General features: G+C 36.8%; 1 long non-coding RNA gene across 1 annotated transcript in view; it reads right to left on the reverse strand.

Annotated features, from left to right (window-relative positions):
- Positions 1-10654, reverse strand: part of LOC138156295 (uncharacterized) — a 207004-nt gene extending 196350 nt beyond the window's left edge. The window contains exon 1 of the long non-coding RNA XR_011167119.1: positions 10499-10654. This is a non-coding gene — a long non-coding RNA (uncharacterized lncRNA). The remainder of the gene's footprint in view (positions 1-10498) is intronic.
- Positions 10655-14353: the final 3699 nt, after the last annotated feature.

Here is a 14353-nt window from a genome sequence, read left to right on the forward strand (position 1 = left end):
AGAGAGAGAGAGAGAGAGAGAGAGAGAGAGAGAGAGAGAGAGAGGGAAAGAGGGAAAGGGAGAGAGGGAGGGGGGAAAGAGAGACATAGAGAGAGAGCAGGCAGAGAAGCTAGAATGAGTGAGAGAGAAAGGGAGGATTTTTGCCTAGGGAAACTTGTTTTGTGGGGAGGCCTAACGGAGGGAAGGCTTAAGGATGTTTGTGTTTCCTGCATTGGTGACATCTGTGGACTTTGTCTTAAAAAGAATGCTCAGGGTGTGGTGCTTCCACAATGGCAATGTATATAGACTTCTTTTTTACTATGATGGATTTGGCTTACTGGTGTTTGAATAAATGTCTTGGTTTTATTTTTGAGGAAGAGAGTTTGTTATGTTTTGAGATTCAACCCTGGAAATACATCTGCATATTCACAGTGGCTGCTGTGGGTATCACGTTGGTGATATAGGTTTCCAAAACACTTTACAAATATTATCTCACTTAATCTTCACAACAACCTACTCCATGAGGTAGGTGCTATTATTATAATTTTGTAGATGAGGAAACTGTTTGGAGAGGTCAGAGGACTTGACCATGTTCACATAGTAAATATCCAAGGCAAGATTTGAACTCAGACCTTCTTGACTCCAGATCCAGCACTCTGTCCACTGTGCCACCTGCCTAATGTATAGATTCTCCTTTCATTGGTTCATATATGCATTCATTCAATAAGCATGGGTTACCTGTCTACTCTGTGCAAGATGTACAGATCACAAATCATCCATACCTTCTTATTTTAGGTGATTCTTGGGGCCAAAGTCCTCCCATAGATCTAACCAGCTTTCTGGAGACCTTGCAACTATCCTTTTCAATTTTTGTGGGTACTAGTGCTTGAAATAATTTAAATTATCCATTAAAATCGGTTATAAGTTAATAAATAAGATTCATAGAGACGTGATAAGTAGCAGGTGTTTGTAGAAGACTTTAAAGTTACTGTCAATTGGCCAAGAGGAACACATAATACACCTATTAGATGTTTTAAATCAAATGTTCCTGTACCATTTCTCCCCACAGGTCACCTGTTACATTATAATCTGCATTTGTGGGTCCTGTTTACCACCTGGCATTTAATAATAAATTCTGACACAATCATCTTCCAAACCTAATCTGAGTTTAGTTTGGTTGATTTTATTATACTGGCAGGCCTTGATTGTGTTCTGAAGTCCAAAAATGTCCCCATTTCATTTGAGAAGCCGTCATGCAGTTTCTTTGCTTCTCTAAAAATGTAACTTTCTTCCCGTCACTTGGTTTAATGCTCCACACATGTTTCCTCACTTAAACTTTGCCTCATTTGGCTGTGGTTTTTTATGTAGCCTTTGAAACCATTTCTAATGGAAAAATGCAGCTGTTAGCAAGATTTCCTAAAATGTACATGGAATTAATTTTCCAGGCCTTTCATTCAAGGGCTGTGATGTATCTAAAAAGAAGATCATGCCAAGGAGTTTTAATGACATGGACTTAAAGGGGGAAACAGATTGAGGCTGTAACACAGACAGAGAAAGGAAAGCAAAGAAGGGGGAAAGAAGTAAGAAGTAAAGAGAATAAATGTGATAAAAGTTCAAATAGATGTTGAAAGGGGGGAGGGAAAGTAAGAGAATAAACACAGGAGAAAGAAGAGAGAAGGAAAGAAAAATCCGTTTCTTAGAAATGTCAGCTAACAAGTCATACATAAAATGGTAGAAATCTGGAACCAGTCTGGAACCAGAAGGGACCTCACAGATTATCTTGTCCTTATTTTAGGAAACAAATGGCCAGAGATGTTAAGTTAATTGCCCAAGATGATCCAGCTAGTTAGTGTAAGACCAGGGCTTATAAACCTTATCTCCTAACTCTGAAATCAGGCTCTTTCTACTAATATCATGCAAAATATTATCTCCTACTCGGCCGGCCCTGAGTCCTTAAGACAGGTCCAGTCTCTTTTAGTCAGGAAGACTGTTGTATATCAGATCATTGAGTTTTATAGCCAGGAAATTTAAATAAGTGAATCATAGATAAAAGGAGGAATTAATTGTAAATAACAGGGCATTTCAAATATCACAACCAAGAAGCATTGTTTTCCTAGGTAGTCTTTTCCCAGTGTTTTGTTTTTATAGACACAGTAAGGTTAAAAGCTGAAACTACAATGTGTGAAGTCATTGTAATGCATGTGGGGGTGGGGGATGAACTTTTCCTACCCAGGGGACTGTGAAAACAGAAAATTCTGTGGCTCACTTCAGGCCATAAACACAAAGACTTTATTTGCCAATTCTTTCTGTTGTAGTTTTTTTTCATCTCTTGCTTACTTTAAGCTCTCAAGACACATGATAAAATCCAAAAACTCATAGGAAAAACTAAATGTATTTTTAATATGTTTGGTGTGTTTAGTGATATATTTTCCAGAATTGCTCTCAGGGATAATGTAAACTGAAAATGTATGTGTAAAACATTTGTTACATTATAAAATATTTAAAATATTAAAATAATGGAAGAAGGTTCACAATTGGGAACAATAGAGTAGTACAGTATATATTTTAATGGTTTACAATCTTTTACATATAAATATATTAATATTTATTTTTACAAAAAGGCAAAATTTGTAGAATTTCCTTATTGGAGCACAAGTAAAACCCCTATGAGAGTATGACTACTATATCATAAATCATTTATGCAAATAGATACTAAATTTCTTTTTGGAAAGTAGTTTAAATGTTGAGTCATTGCCTTTCTTACAGATTCAAGATGAAAGGAGAATGACCTGCCCAAGGTAAGATAAGTAGGGTTCCCTTTATATTTTTTTAATTATGTGAAATGTTTTGTGGGAAAGTAGAAACAATGGAACCTTATAATATATAAGAGCAGGAAGGGATCTTGGAGATCATTGGGAACAACCTGCTTATGTTACAGAGGAGGAAACTGAGGCCCGAAGAGGAATGCTGTGTGGGATGGTTAATGTGTGGCAAACAGAATTAGGTCTGTTAAAGAGATTGTTGGGCTAATGCATTGGGTCTAATTTAATAAGTTGAATTTTAAAAGAAATAAATATAATGTTTTATATCTGATATGTTTTAAAAAAGAAATTCACAGGGAGTAAGGAATCATGATGAAGATTATTCCAACTCCAGAGAGAGAGCTGATGGAATCTATATATAATGGTGGTTTTTTCCTCTTTCTTTTTGTTGGGAGGGGTGGAACATTGCTAGTGCAGAAATGTGCTTCATGTAACTTCACATTTGTAATGGGTTTTATATTTCTTGCTTTCTCAATGGGTGGAGGAGGGAATAGGAGAAAGAGAATCTGAACTGAAAATAAAATATAATTGAAGTTTTAATTAATTAATTTTTAGTTTTCAACATTCATTTCCACAAGATTTTGAGTTCTAAATTTTCTCCTTCCTCCCCTCACCCCAAGATGGCATGAATTCTGATTACCTTTTCCCCCAGTCTGCTCTCTCCTCTATCACCCCCTCTCTTATCCCCTTCTGCCTTACTTTCTTATTGGGTAAGATAGATTTCTATACCCCAGTGCTTGCATGCCTTATTTCCCAGTTGCATGTAAAAACAATTTTTAACATTTGTTTTTAAAACTTTCATTTTCACATTCTCTCCCTTCTTCCCTCCCCACCCACACTCATGGAGAAGGAAAGCAATTTGATATAGGTTATGCATGTATAGTCATGAAAAACACTTCCAGAATAGTCATGGTGTGAAAGACTAACTATATTTCCCTCCATCCTATCCCACCTTCCAATTATTCTATTTTCTTCTTTGACCTTTTCAAAAGTGTTTGCTTTTGACTATCCCCTCTCCCAATCTGCCCTCCCTTCTATCATCCCCACCCCACCCCTTTTATCCCATTCCCCCTTACTTTCCTGTAGGGCAAGGTACCCAATTGAGTGTTTTTGTTTTTCCCTCCTTAAAGCAAATCCAGTGAGATTAAGGTTCATTCATTCACTTACAACTCTCTTCTCCTCTATTGTGAAACCTTTTTCTTGCCTCTTTTGTGTGAGATAATTTATCCTATTCTATCTCTTTCTCCTTCTAACAATATATTCCTATCTCACCCCTTAATTCTATTTTTTAGATATCATACCTTCATATTCACCTCACCCTGTGCCATCTACCTACCTATCTAACTACCTATGTCTGTCTGTCTATCTATCTATCTATCTATCTATCTATCTATCTATCTATCTATCTATCTATCTATCTATCTAATCTATCTATCATTTCCTCCAAATATCCTAATACTGAGAAAAGTCTCATGAATTACAAATTTCAGCTTTCTGTGTAGGAATGTAAATAGTTCAACTTTAATAATTAATGATTTTTTTCCTGTTTACCTTTCTATGCTTCTCTTGATTCTAGTACTTGGAAATCAAATTTTCTATTCAGCTCTGGTCTTTTCATCAAGAATGCTTGAAAGTCCTCTGTTTCATTGGATTTCCATTTTTCCCCTGAAGTATTATACTCAGTTTTGCTGGGTAGGTGATTCTTGATTTTAATCCTAGCTCCTCTGATCTCCAGAATATCATATACAAAGCCCTCTGATCCCTTAATGTAGAAGCTGCTAGATCTTGTCTTGTCCTGATTGTATTTCCACAATACTTGAATTATTTCTTTCTGGCTACTTGCAACATTTTTTCCTTGACCTGGGAACTCTGGAATTTGGCTACAATATTTCTAGGAGTTTTCTTTTTGGAGTTTCTTCCAAGAGGAGATCAGTGGATTCTTTCAATTTCTATTTTTCCTTTTGGTTCTAGAATATCAGGGCACTTTTCCTTGATAATTTCTTGAAAGATGATATCTAGGCTCCTTTTTTATCATGGCTTTCAGGTAGTCCAATAATTTTTAGATTATCTCTCTTGGATCTTTTTTCCAGATCAGTGGTTTTTCCAATGAGATATTTCATGTTGTATTCTATTTTTTCATTCTTTTGGTTCTGTTTTATAATTTGTTGATTTCTCAAAAAATTATTAGCTTCTGTTTGCTCCATTATAATTTTTGAGAAATCATTTTCTTCAGTGAGCTTTTGAACCTCCTTTGCCATTTTGCCAATTCTGCTTTTTAAGGCATTTTTCTCCCCATTGGATTTTTGGACCTCTTTTGTCTTTTGGGTCAATCTAGTTTTTAAAGTATTATTTTTTGGCATTTGTGAGTTGAGAAGCCTGAAAACCACCACTACTACTACTGATTCAGTCCTCTGAGGCCTGCTCTGGCCCTTCTGTGTTGACATGGCCCATGCCAGACTGGGTTCCATTCCCAATCTGGTACAATAGACCCTTTCTGTCATCCTTCTAGGTTGTCTTGAACTGGAAATGTGTTTCAGTCTGTCATTTTGTGGGTTTTATAGCTCTAGAATTTGTTTAAAGTCATTTTTTACAGGTATTTGGAGAGATTTGGGGGATATCTCAAGCAAATCCCTGCTCTTACTCTGCCATCTTGGCTCTGCCCCATCTGTAGTGATAATTGAATTTTTAATAAAGGAATAATATAATAACAAGAGGGATATGACTACACAGGAGTTTTTTTGTGAAAAAGATGGGGATTGGAATTGGGTTGGTAAACTGCAACCTCAACATACATGTTTTATGGAAGATAAAAGTAAATGCAGTGTTGATGGCTGTTAAAAGATTCATAGCATCTAGAAATAGGAAAGTGATAGTTTTACTGTTCTCTGCCCAAATCAGATTAATTTTGGAATTTTATGCTTAAGTTTGAGTATCAAATTTTAAGGAGAGCAAAAGCTGAAGCAGATAGAAGAAAAAACTGATAAGGGACTTTGAGCTCATGTCATTGTAAGGATAAGGATTCAATTGAATCAATCAATAATCTCACTTCACTAAAAATAATTGTATTTATATATATTATTATTATCATATTATATATGATATAATATATATATATAATATTACATAAATATTATAACCCTGATTGTTTTGTCAGGTAAGAACACCTCTGTTGACTCAATCAATCAGTCACTCAATTAATCAAAGGACATTGGGCTAAGTACAAAAAACCTAATTCTTCCAGTTGGGAAAAAGTAGATTGCTTCCAGTCATTGCATGAACCAAAACTACACTCTTAAGGAAGTGCTTTGGAATTGGCCACTGAGATTGCATCACACTGTGTGGCTCTTGTACAAAATAGCAAATCAGCTCTGAATCCCTGCATTTGAATATCTAGTCAAACCAGTGGGAGAGTTCAGCTCAGTCAAGCTTACTGAGAATGGTGCTATAGTCTTTGTAGAAAAACTCCTTAAAAAGGCTAGCTACAGTACATGCCTCCACTCTCTCCTCTCACTCTTTTCTTAACTCCTTATAATCCAGTTTCTGATCTTATCATTCTTATCATCCCACTGAAGCTGTTCTCTCCAAACTTTGTGATGTTCTCTTAGTTCCCAAATGCAAAGGCTTTTTTTTCTATCCTCATTCTTTTTGACCTCTTTGCAGTCTTTGACATCATTGATCACCCTTTTCTCCTCGAAGTTCTCTCCTCTCTAGGTTTTTGGGACAGCATCCACTCTTGGTTCTTCTTCTACATATCTGACTGCTCCATTTCTGTATACTTTGCTGGATCCTTTTTCAGATCATACCCTCCAACCAGAGTTGCCCTCAGGGTTCCGTTTTCTTTTTGTTGTGAGAGGGTGGAACATTATTAGTTCAGAAATGTACTTTTCTTCTCCCTTTTTACTATTTTTCTTGGCAATTTCATCAGCTTCCAAGGATTTATGGTGGTCATTTTTGTGCTTATGATTACCAAATCTACCTATCCCATTCCAAACTGTCTGCTGACTTCCAATATCACTTTTCCAACTGCCTTTCAGACATCTCAGTCAGATGTCTAATAGACAAAATTCAATGTGTTCAAAATAGAACTCATTATCTTTCCACCTAAACTCTCCTCCACCTTTCCTTTTACTGTAGAGGGCAACAACATCCTCCCAGTCCCTCAGGATCATGACCTAGGTGTCATGCTGGTCTTCTCACTTTTGCTCCTCCCCCCACCATAGCCAATATGTTGATTTAACCTCTTAAATATCTCTTAAATATGCCCCTTCTCTCACACTGCTGTCATGCTAGAGAAGGCCCCTATCACCTTATGCCTGAACTATTGTAATATCCTACTTGTGGGTCTGCTTGCTTTAAGTCTCTCCCCACTCCAATACATCCACCTTTCATACACTAAAGAGGTTTTTCTAAAGTGTAGGTCAAATCATGTCCACCACCTACTCAATACACTCTGGTAGTTCCCTATTGCCTCCAGGACCAAATACAAAATCCTCTGCATGACATTTAAAGACCTTAATAACATAACTCCCTCCTATCTTTCCAATCTTCTTATAACTTAATCCCCCCATGTACTATTCAATCCAGTGACACTGGATACCTGACTGTTGCAAGAACAAGACAATCCATCTCTCAGCTCTAGGCATTTTCTCTGACTGGGGAAAGATAATTCCCCTATGCTGGGTGCAATCTTCTGCTCTCCCTACTAACTTCTCTGACTTCTTTTAAGTCCTAACTAAAATCCCATCTTTTACTAGAAGTCTTCCCCAGCCAATTCCCTCTAAATTCTAGTGCTTTCCCTCTGTTGTTTCCTATTTATCTTGTATGTAGCTTGCCATATATATATATATATATATAATTTGTTTGCATACTGTGTCCCCCATTAGATTATAAGATTTTTGAGGCCCTGGGCTGTCTTTTCCCTCTTCTTGTACCCCAGTGCTTAGCACAGTACTTGGCACCTAGTAGGTACTTAATAAATGTTTATTGAATGAATGAATGAAATACCCAGTTCTAAAAGTTAATTAAATCTGTGTAGCTCATGTACACCGACCAATAACCAGTGGGAAAAAATTACACCTATGGGGGGAGCCATGAGCCATAATTTCAGAAAAAAAAAACCTTAAGTCTTCAAGAGTCCTTTAGAATCTTAAAGGGAGAACTTACATGCACCCTCTGGGGATATGACCTGCTGTTTGGGATAGTAGTCGCAAAGTATATAAAATTGAAGGGACTGGCCATGATCAGCCAAGAGAAGAGGAGATTTAGGGGAGGCATGAGTTGAAGAGCTGTCAGATAAAAGAGGAAATCAACCTGTATTACTTGGCCCCAGAAGTCAGAAATGGATTACTGGGTAAAGAGAATTGAAGTTGAAGAGAGGCAGATTTTGACCCAAATGAACAATAATTAATGGTACTCCAAAGTAAAATGGGCTTCCTCAGGAGACAGTGGGTTTTCCTTCACTGGAGGGGATCTTTGTTCAAATATGACTTGGACTAGTTAACTTCCAAGCTCACTTCTAACTTTAAATTCTCTGATTCTGTGACTTGCTCATAGACACACAGATAGCAGAACTGAAGCCAGAGCCCATGACTATGTGCCTTCCTCTATGCCAAAAGTGCTTAAAGAATGCTTAGGAGACCCATGAAGGTCTCTGAGACTTTTTCAAGGGATGTTTGGGGTCAAAACTATTTTTATAATAATGTTTTCATTTTTGTTATGGTATCAATAGATATAAACTCTATAAACAAAAGCTCCATAGAATCCTTCAATAATTTTTAAGAGAATAAAGGGGTGCTGAGGCCAAAAATTTCAAGAAATGCTACTCTTTGTCATACACCTCAAACAATCAGGAAAACAAACAAGCAAAACAAGAAAAATATAAATGAAAAAGAAATAATGGGGAACAAGTGCCATATGCAAAGATGGGATCTTATTTGATAAACATGAAATTCAAGTAAATCTTTGATATAGTTAGCATGCCACAAATAAACCTACAAAATGCAAATAATCTATCTTCAGACATACCCTTTCCAATTGTCTTTGGAAGAATTTGAATATTCTTGAAATAAAGAGTTATTTTCAGATGAAATTACAAAGCTCATAACCGATTCTTTCTTTCTTGATCCTTTTTTTCTGTCTACACTTTTCTCTTTCCTGTATTACTTCCCAAAGTTGCCTGTGAGCAGCGTTAGTTACTGTTGCTTGCTAATATGTCTACATTTGAGTAATGTGCACAGATTCAGCCAAATGGCTCAACATTAGGCATTAATATTTGAAAGTCCAGAGGGCACCATATTGTTAACAAGATTAAACATGCATTCATTCATATGACAAATATTTACATTACTGAATGTGGAATATCCACTGTGTGGCCATAAAGGATCAAAGATTTAAAGCATTAAGAGACCTTAGGGGTCATCAAGATCAAGTTCCTCATTTTACAGATAGTCCAGATCGCTGTTACAAGGTCACACAAGAAGTTAGATTTTAGCTGTGGCTAATTTACATACCTGGAGACATAGAAATGGCTTGGCTTTCATAGACTACATTTCCAACACACAAAGCATGTAAGGGCCAATATACTATAATTTACATTTTTCTCTCTAACTGGATGCCCCAACAATTCCTTATGTCTGATAAGAACACATTTAGTGAAGAAGAAGAGAATATAATTAAAAGAAACAAAGGCAATTTAAAAAACTGGCACACATGCTGAAGAAGCTGAGAAAAAGGAACTCTTCCTCTTGCATTGTTTTTTTACTACTCATTACCATATCTATACATGAAGAACATTATCTATACATGAAGAACATTATTTGCAAAAGCAGTGATAGAGTCACTACAGTGTAGCAAAAAGTGAGTTGGGTTTAGATTGGAGAAGAACTGGATTTTAGACTTACCCCCAATGCCTACTTAATTGTGTGATAGCTACCTATAGGGAAGGTGCTTCATTTCTCTGGGTCTCAGTTTCCTGACCTGTAAAATGGGGACAGTAATACTAGCCTTAACTCTTAAAAGATTTTTGTGAAGGAAATTCCTCATAATCCTTAAGGTGCTACTATATATAAGTTGAACTGTTGTCTTCTCTGTGCAAAGAGCTTTGGGATTTGTGAAGACAGACTTTGCCTTTAAGTAGCTTGCAATCTAGGGATATTTCTATAATTCTATGGAGTACTTTTAAAAAATCCTTTCAGAGACATCAGTGCAGACAACAGAGAAAAGATAAATAGCAAAGTATTTTACCACAGAGTACAGGGGCTTACAAAAATGAATGACAGAACTGGAAGGGGCCTTTCAGAATATCTCTAACTCTAGCTATGTAAGTATGTATAAGTTATTAAATTCTGAGCCTTGGCTTCCTTATTTGTTAAATGGAGAGCATAAAGGGGTGCTGAGACCAAAAATTTCAAGAAATGCTACTCTATGTCATACACCTCAAACAATCAGGAAAACAAACAAGCAAAACAACAAGAACAAGAAAAATATAACTGAAAAAGAAATAATGGGGAACTAGTGCCTTATGCAAAGACGGGATCTTATTGGATAAACATGAAATTCAAGTACATCTTTGATATAGTTAACATGCCACAAATAAACCTACAAAATACAAATAATCCATCTTCAGACAAACCCTTTCCAATGGATTCTCTTTGGAAAATCTGGATATTCTGGAAATAGAAGATAATTTCACTGCTTACCTCAGAAGACTGATGTACGGAAAGTGTTATGGAAACTTTAAAATGCTATCTAGGCTTGAGTTATCACCTTCCTCCTTATTATCATCTGGTCTGTCTCATTGTACAGAGCAGGAGCCTGAGGCCAAGCAAGGGGAAATAATTTGCTTAAGAGCTATTAATAGCAGAGCCCATGAGAGGCAAAGCTTGGACAAAATCCCAGGTCTTCTGATTCTCACTTATGTGTTATACAGCTGTCTTGTCAAGCCTGAGTCAATTCAGGGATGGGCATCCTGGAATGGATTACAAAATCATAGATCTACATCTGGAGGGGACCTTAGAGGTCATTTAGTAGAACCCTCTTGTTTTTTTTTTTTTGTTTTTTTTTTTGTTTTGTTTTTCTAAGCAATCGGGGTCAAGTAACTTGCTCAAGGTTACACGGCCAGTTATTTCTGGGTGTGGTGCTGAGTATCTGAGCCCAGATTTGATCCAGGTCATCCCGACACTGGAGCCAGTGCTCTTACTCGCTGAGCCCCCTGGCCTCCCCTAAGCAATTGGGGTTAAGTAACTTGCTCAAGGTTACATGGCCAGGTGTTTCTGGGTGGGTGCTAAGTGTCTGAGCCCGGGATTTGATCTCCAGGTCTTCTCAACATTGGATCCGGTGCTCTTACTAGCTGTGTTGCTTGGCTGCCCCACCAACCCTCTTGTTTTACAAATAAGGAAATTGACACTCATGAAGGACAAATTCCCCTCACACAGGTAGGAAGCCTGGCTGACAATAGAGGTACCCTTGGTTCCAGGCACCTTGAACTAATGATAAATTATGGCAGGTCAGAGAAGGAAAAGAAGATGAAACTTCTCTGTAGTTAGCAATAGATTTGCCTAAAGGGAATGGAAAGAACCAGAGTCAAAAGGGTGTATTTATAGAAAACTAACAAAATGATAAATAAGCAGTTCTCCAAAAGAGCTTCTGAAAAACCAGAGGCCATAGGTCAAGCCATCTAAGACAGTCATGGGTCAGAGAAGAGCTTTGGAGAAGAGCAGAACGCAGAGGTGAAGACAAAAATTAGAGTCCAAGGCCAAAGCAGTAAATAATTATAATAGGAAATAGCCAGGCAAGTCAAGGCAACAGAGCTGGAGTGGTTACAAGTACTTTGACAATTATTTTGTGCTCAGTTGTTTGGAAACATCTCGAGACTTCAGTTTGGGAGCCTTGCCTTGCCTCCTAGATCTTCCAAATGAGACATCACTATGGCTAGAACTGACCAGTCTCCTTTATTTTCCCAGTGGGAAACATCTGTGTCAGGGCCAGTGACTGTGCAAAAATGAGTATCCTGTGAGATCTCCCAACCAATAAAACTATGGCAGAGAAGAGCTCCATATTGGCCTCACTGGAGCGATCCCTCAATAACCAGTGTCCTAGCGATTCATCAGGTTTAAATATCTCTCACTGCTTTACAAGTTCCCCAATAGTAAAAGCCCAACTACATTAGTCTTCTTATTCTTTTCCTATTTAGCCCTGATCTCAGGGGAATTCAACACATTTCCCACAAGATCTCTGGATTGGAGACCATATTTGAAACCTGCCAGTCCCTATCCCCAATTGGTATCACCCATTTCCTTTGTGCTTTAAATAAATCCATAAATGAATCCTTTGCCTTCGTGATATGATCCTTAAATACAAAAGGGCAAAAGTCTCTAGCTAATAAATGTACAAAGATGCTTTAATTTCTTTTTCCTCAGGTTAGAAGCACCTAGGTGTCCCAGTGAATACAGTGTTGGAGTTGGAGCCAAATTTCAATCCTGCCTCAGACACTTACTTACTAACTTTATGAACCTGGGCAGCCTCTCCCAGGCTCAGTTTCCTCAGATGTTAGTTTGGGATAATAATAATAACAGTACCTATTTGCCAGGACCATTGTAAAGACAAAATGGTACATTTGTAAAGTACTTTGTAAACCTTTAAGTATTATACTAATATTATTCTTTTGTTGTTTTAAGGGGATGACAGCTTATCTTTTTGCAGTTGGCAAAATGCAGGGAATACTATTCCTTGCAGTGTCTTTATTTTCTTTGTTAACTTGCTTAGATATCTATTAAGGATCACTGAAGACCCCTGTCAATCCCATCAAGATTTTGCCAGAAGTGAGATGGATGCAAGTTCCCAAACTCCCACATCTGGCCAGGCCAGGCATTCTCTTCTTCCTCATGGTTCTACTCCCACTACAACTAATACATCTACCATAAGTTCATTCGGATGTAGTCTTTCTAATTAGTGCCAAATTTCTCAGGCCAGGCCTATCTCAGACCAGGCCTCTCTAGGCCAATCCAATGGTTAAGATTCAGGATTGAAACATATTGAAATACTCATGGACCATATAAGATATAATAAAAAGAAGTTTACTTATTAATTATAAGAGTTAATAATAACATATCACTCATTCAGGTGGGAGAAGCTTCCTTCTGGCCTCCATATTCATCACAGAAACAACATCCTGATCAGAAGGATGTGTTGACTTGAATAACAGTGGCATTTATATCCAGACTGACAAATGCTGGCTCCACAAAGGCTTGTCATTTTACACTCCAGATATTCAGGAAATCACATTAATGGCTCAATCTCTGGCTCCTCGACCAATCAAACCTAGGGAATAGTTTCTCTGACCCTTTAGGGAGAAATTCATCCAGCCTATATGAAACAAATGTTTCTCAACCATACCATGTAAATGAATTTGAGAAGCTATTCAAGATATGGTTATGAAACAATGAAAATGGCTCCATTTCAAACAACTAATGAATGTCATCCCAATGGCCTGACCACTGATGACAACTGTTATGAGTTAGAATCCAGTCTTAGCTCTTATAACATAATTCCTTCATTGGGAATTACACCAAAATTCTTCCAATGAATTCTATGATTTCTTATAGCTTTGAAATATTTTAATAGAAATTTCCTTATATTCACGTAACATTTTATATTTTTCATTGTCTCTTTTGGGCCCCTGTGAAGCAATGTGACTGGTCCAGGATAACTATATTTTTCCCAGGATTCTAAAAGAATAAAACCAGTTGACTTAGCATTTGGTTGATAAGAATAATTAATTAAAATAAGAAACTACCAGATGGAACAAGTTTCCATACTACAAGCAAGCTTTTCCACAGACCTACACTTTTTTCATGCTTGCACACACACACACATACACACAAATGTACTTTTATACACATACATGTATATATACACACATACACATTTATGTATGCATAAATATATATATGTACACACAAATATAGGCATTGCATATATTAATATAGAGATGTACACATAAATATGAGAGAGAAACTTAATTTGAAGAACTTCATATAGCAAAGATATTTCACAATGGAATAGTTATGATGTATTGTTTTTTTTTTTACTGGTTCTACTAGCTGGGGTTTTTAAGAAAGTTGCCTCTTATTAAAAGGAATTTTGGCCCTTTGTCTAAAATATAGAAAGTTTTGAATTTTGTGTATGTGAGAGGTTTAAATGTAATGCCTTGACTCATGGGTTACTCACATATTCACACCTGAACTATTTTCATTGGATTCATTTGAAAGGTTTAATAAGCATTTGGGTTTTCTATAGTATTTTCTATTTTTAAATTTTCTATTAGTATGTATTTTTTCTCTAGTTTCCTTTTTTCATCCCTTTCTCCCTCTTTTTCTCTATTTTCCCTGTGACTGTCTCTCTTTCTTCCTTTCTTCTATTCTCCTTCTTTCACTGTTTTCTTTACCAATTTCTTTTAGAAGGAAAAAAACCCCTGAAATTCCTTTAATGGGCTCTCCCCTTCCTTCATCTTATTAAATGTAATGGAAATAGATGAATTCACATGTGTGTGTGGC

This window comes from Petaurus breviceps, unplaced genomic scaffold (genome assembly GCF_028583685.1).
Source record: "Petaurus breviceps papuanus isolate PSGF00001 unplaced genomic scaffold, PetGlider_PUasm1.0 154, whole genome shotgun sequence".
Classification (NCBI taxonomy): Eukaryota; Metazoa; Chordata; class Mammalia; order Diprotodontia; family Petauridae; genus Petaurus; species Petaurus breviceps.